The following is a 6,000-nucleotide window of genomic DNA, read 5'->3' on the forward strand; positions in this document are numbered from 1 at the left end:
AAAAGAATCAGATTCATATTTTTATATCTCATTCAGTCGACTTGAAAATTTTCCTTTTCTAAAAAGCATTTTAAAATTTATTTTCAAAATTGATGGAACCATTAATAAACAAAAGGGAAAATTTTGTGAATGCTCTTTATTGAAATTTTGTCAAAATTAATTTGGTGACTAAAAGATCACCATCATAGTTTGCATTGCAGTAACATAATTTAGCTCTACTGATCCACTTCAGTCAAATTAAATTTCTTTCACTATTTGCTCTTTTAAAGTTGAAATTGTGGTTCTAAATTTTTTGTTTGAGAATAATTAAATAGTTTACATGTTCTTGCATGTATAATACTTAGAGCTTTGTCGGGGCAAGAACTATTAATTGGTGTCCACATGGGTTCCCAATTGGCAAGGTATATAGGTGGATGTGTTGCTTAGATGGCATGATCAAATATTGTCTCACCTTTTTTATCATAATTTTCAAAAGTTAATTAAAAGGAAAATTCGAAAAAGAAAAAAGAAGAAAAAGAACAAAGATGCAGATTGGAATCTAAGTGCTAATCTGCAAATAGAGCAGCACACAATGTGCATGGATCTGTACACTTTTTTCCTCACTGGTGTAATGGTGCAACTTTTGCATATTCAATCTGAGAATTCCTATAATTTTCAATGAAAATATTCTTGTTCTCAAACACACACGCAAGTGTTCGTGGTCGTACAAGTCATATAGGATTATAAGTCAAAATATCGTACCCACGGGGATTTATGATTAACTATTTACTAAATTAAACTAAGACAATTAATTTATTCAAGCAATTTTCTAAAATGTGATTATTTATCTATAATTAATCTAGAGTAGCAAACTAAAAAATTAAAAGAAACGAGTCGGCAAATTTAAAGACGAATTTAATGGGAGAGAATATTCCAAAGCTATGGGTTAGCTAACAATCCCGTTGAGTCTTTTCACTTAAATTGTCTAATTAATTTATCTAGTTTATTGATTGACAGGGTTGATATTACTCGTAGTATTCTACCGAAGTACTACTCGCCTATTCAAGTTAGGATTAACAAGAACGCATTAATAATTCATGTATAGTAACCAAGCAAGGCGATTAGGTATATCTCTATCATAACCGCAAATTCGTTCCCAATACTTAGGTTCAAGATCTTGCTCTACTCAATCTTATATGCAATCTAGAATTTCCTCTCCCGAGTTCTATCCTAAATTCGTAGATAGTATTTAATTGGTGATCAAGCAATCAAATAATTAAGTGCAAGATTGAATAAACAAACTAATATGATAAAATAATAAGAATAATTCAAGCTTCAAACTACAACGTTCATGTAGCACCCACAACTCTAGAACTAATGAACTATAAAGTTAAAGGAAGAGAAGCGAAGAAAAACTAGTCGGAAGCCTCTTCCAAGCATGGTTTGCATTTCCCCACGTAAATTCTCCTTCAAAGTATGTTCGATCTCCCCCAAATTGGATTTAGAAACCCTTTTATACAAGTTGGGGGCATGTAGGGTTGAAATCATCAAGTACCAGCCGAATTAGGACAAAATCCGCCCTTCAGTGTCTCGCTTGGCACCTGGCGCGAAGTTGGACAGTGAACTTTTTAGCCTGTTGTCAACAGCGTTTTAGTTGGTGCCTGGCGTGAACTTAGGCACCAAACTCGTACTTCCTCCAAATTCTTTCGTTTTTTACTTCACTTTGCACGCAAACTTTTCAAATCACTTCCAATTGACTCCTACACATATAAACATCAAAAGAATTAGCTCAACTCATTGCAATTACACATTAAAACAACAAAAAATAGAGCAAAATATGAGGCGATTCATATACAAAAATACATGCTTTTGGCCGAACATTAGATATCTTCGAGAACACTATCTTTCAAGGGGCATATCAGTAACTTAGTTAAAATATATTATTTTCAAATCCAAACATATGCTATTAAACAATTTATTTTACTAAATATGCGCTTCACTCTGGAAAATTTAAGTTGATTTTAATAAAAGTCGACTAGGTATTTCATTTATGAAAATTACTTAGTGTTCTGTATCAAATTTTACCATAAAAGAAATACTTTAATTAAAATAGGGAAAGAACAAGAATCATAAAAGCTGGTAAGCTAAAATGTTTAAATGGCTATAACGATAATGCATGATACCTATATCCGCGTTATTATTAAAAGTTAAATAATTAATTCAAAAACTAATAACATATTAGATTAAGTAAAAATTAAGATGATAAGCATTATTACCTATCAAATGTAACAATTCGATAGCAAACAAGAATGAACGAATAATGAATATTCAACACTTGTCATAAAATCTATAATTAGATTATACGACAACTCAAATCAAATAAAAATTTAGATAGTCAAAATATAATTTTTATTATATGTGATGACCTGATAGGTCATTTATAGTTTTACTCTTCATTTATGTGTTCCGAAACCTCAACTAGCTCCGTGTAGTCTTCCTCGATTTGTGTGCGTAGTCCGTGTCCCTTTTCCGGAAAGTTTTTATGAGAAAATTGATGAAAATGTAAAATCGTGCCTTAAAAGTCATTTGAGTTGACTACGGTCAACATTTTGTGTAAACGGACCTGGATCGTGATTTGGCACTTATGCCTATGTTCGGAACCGAATTCCGAAGTCCCTAGCTTGATTTAACGTAATTTGTTGAAAAGTAGCAATTTAAAGGTTTAAAGAATTCCTAAATTTGACCGTAAGTTGACTTTGTTATTACCGGGTTCGGATTTCGATTCCGGAACTTGGTATAGGTTCATTTCAGTATTTATGACTTGCCTGTAAAATTTGGCGCAAAACGGAGTTGATTGGACTTAATTCGGACATCTGGTTGTAAAATTTCATGTTCTTAAGTTTCTTTGAAAATTTTAATTATTTTGGTGTCTGATTCGTAGTTCTAGGTATTATTTTGGTATTTTGATCGCGCGAGCGAGTTCATATGATGCTATTACATTTATGTGGATATTTGGTTTGGAGCTCGAGGGGCTCGGGTGAGTTTCGGATAGACTACTGATGATTTTTAAACTTAGAAAAATTGCTGGTTTTTGGAGTCTATTGTTACCTGGTGCGTTCTTCTTCGCGATCGCGAAGATACTCCCACGAACGCGAAGAGTAATCTGGGCTAGGGAGGTTTTCCTCTATGCGAATGCGAGGATGTGTATGCGAACATGAAGCTATGGTGGGATCATCCTTCACGAATGCGACCAGCACTACGCGAACGCGAAGAGCAAGGGACCTGGGGGGTGAGGTTTGTTCTACGCGAACGCGAGGGCCTGGGGGAGAAGCCTTCGCGAACACGTGATGAACCTCGCGAACGCGTAGGCCATTCTGGCTATCAAGCCCTTCGCGAACGCGTCAGGCCCTTCGCGAATGCGAAGAAGGCCTGACGCCCAGTCTATTAAATATCCCAAAGACGATATTTCACTCATTTTTCACCATCTTCTCAGTAGAGCTCGGCCTAGAGGCGATTTAGAAGAGATATTTCATCACCATTTCATAGGTTAGTGTACTTAAACTTATTTTCTTTCATTTCCATCGACACTCATTAATTTCTAACCTTGATTTATGCTCATTCGTGGTAGAAAATTAGGTATTTGAGTAGAATTGAGATTTAGACCTCAACTTGAGGTTGGATTTTGAAACTAATCACATAAACGAGCTCGGGTGAATGGGTAATTGGGTTTTGATCCGAATCTCGGGTTTTGACCATGCGGGCCTGGGGTTTACCTTTGTTGACTTTTTGAAAAAGTGTAAATATTTTAACTTTATGTATTGTAATTGATTTTTCTAGCATTGTTTGATGTTATTGAGTCAATTTTGGTTAGATTCGATTGGTTTGGAGGCAAATTTTAGAAAAAAGGCCCCGGTTTATCTTTGATTTACTTGCGGAGCAAGGTAAGTGTTGAGTCTAACATTAATTTGCGGAATTAGGAATCCTTGAACTATATGTTATGTGATTTACATGTGTAACGGCATATATGCGAGGTCACGAGTGTATATACGCTATCAAGATAGTTGTTTTCATGTTTTTCCGTATTTCATTAATTATTTTGTTCCATATCTTAACTGGTATATGCTTGAATTGGTTCCTATGCCTTAACTTGTCACTTGTATTGAAATGCTTGTTTCTTCCATTTTCCACTTGCCACTAGTTTGACTTTTTCAACACCAATATATTGTCCACATTATGTCTACGGAACCTCTAATAGATACAAAAAACATGCGATGATAGTGCCAGCAACAAGGCCCCGGCTATAACTCAAAATATAGTATACAATGAACAAAAGATATACGACCCCGATATGAAGTGGGGCTCACCAAGTCAGCTGGGAAGAGGGTGTACCGCTATCAATGATCAAAGTCGCCTGTTGTGGAACCACCTGCATCCATTGAAGATGCAGCACCCCCGGCAAAAAGGGACGTTAGTACATATGGAATAGTACTAATATGAATAAATAAACACCCTCCCAATAGAACGAATGAAATGATAACACAAGGAAGAACAGTCATAAAATCAATGAGAGCCTCAAACAATACCACAACATCAAGTTAGGAGCAAGACAAGTTTTCAAGTAAATTTTCATATTTTAGGTTGGGAGATCTTAGCACCGATATACCACCGTGATTTAAGCACGGAGTCCGATCACGGCCCGATCGCCTAGGCCATTTCATCCAAAGAGATCTACCACAATCACAATCATTATCTCAATCTCAATCATTATTCTCAATCATAATCTCAAGCACAATCACCGCCATGTGTGCGGCATGGCATCCGATCACGACCCGATCGGCTAGGTCGTCTCACAACAATGCCGTGTGGATTGACATCACACTTTCTAGCAATCATCTCATCCCAATAAAGGGGAATATTCTCATCACATCAATCTCTTCTCATTAAAGGGGTACAATCACAATTCACTCCTACACCGGCACGCGCAGTTTCGGGGTTAGGTTTTAACCTACCCTTCCTCGGTGACTAACGATACTCCCAGGGTGTTTATTTATTTAAAGGATTGATAACTCATTTCATTATCTTTTATTCATCATTCAGTTCATTGGCACTGATGGCCATAATGCAATGTCACTCTTGGCACATTGGCCGTATTTCATATTTCATGTTCATCTCTTTCACTTTCAAACATCATTATGGATAATCAACAACAAAGCATTTCTATTCAAGACTTTAAGTCCACATATGAGCAATTAATAATGTTAAGCACACTGAGATTTCTTACACAATTTGGCATAATAGCTTTTATTTGATTCACGACTTGAAGTTATAACATTTAGATATACAACCCATGCTTCGAGCACATTTTGAAATAGGATGTGACATAACAAGAACATTGGAATACATATTGAACATATATCTTTTGACACAAGGCTTATTCGAAATAATCAATTTATAATAAACAACTCAGGACTTACAAGGATATTGGGGGGTTCAATTCTAAGAGAGAAGTTTAGCCAACATACTTCGCCTTGAGCTTTCCTTAAATTACTACAATGTTTCAGAAATCTTAGCCACTTCGATCTATTTAGAGATACAACAAAATTGAACACAAATTAGGAAGGAGTTCATAGTTCTAACTCATTTGAGCATTTTATCAAATACTATATGTGCATTAAGGATTCAAGGTCCTCCTATGGTGGATTCCTTCATCCCCAACCCAACATCTACCATTTTCTAGCTCAACAACCTTTCTACAACTTTGTTGGTATATGCATGCATAGATAACACCCCCACACCTAAGAATTACACTCCCCATTATCCATCTTTTACCCCAAACTCGAAATTGAAGACTAGGGTATGGAGCCTTACCTCTTGGATGAAGACCTTGTGACTTTTTCTTGTGAATTCTTCAACTTTGAGCAAGAGTTGATGAACAGTAACCTTAGGAACTTTCCCTCTCACTCTAGACCACTCCCCTCTCTCTAAATCAGGTTTTTACCTTACAAATGGTCTTTAACAACT

This window comes from Nicotiana tabacum, chromosome 13, assembly GCF_000715075.1.
Source record: "Nicotiana tabacum cultivar K326 chromosome 13, ASM71507v2, whole genome shotgun sequence".
Classification (NCBI taxonomy): Eukaryota; Viridiplantae; Streptophyta; class Magnoliopsida; order Solanales; family Solanaceae; genus Nicotiana; species Nicotiana tabacum.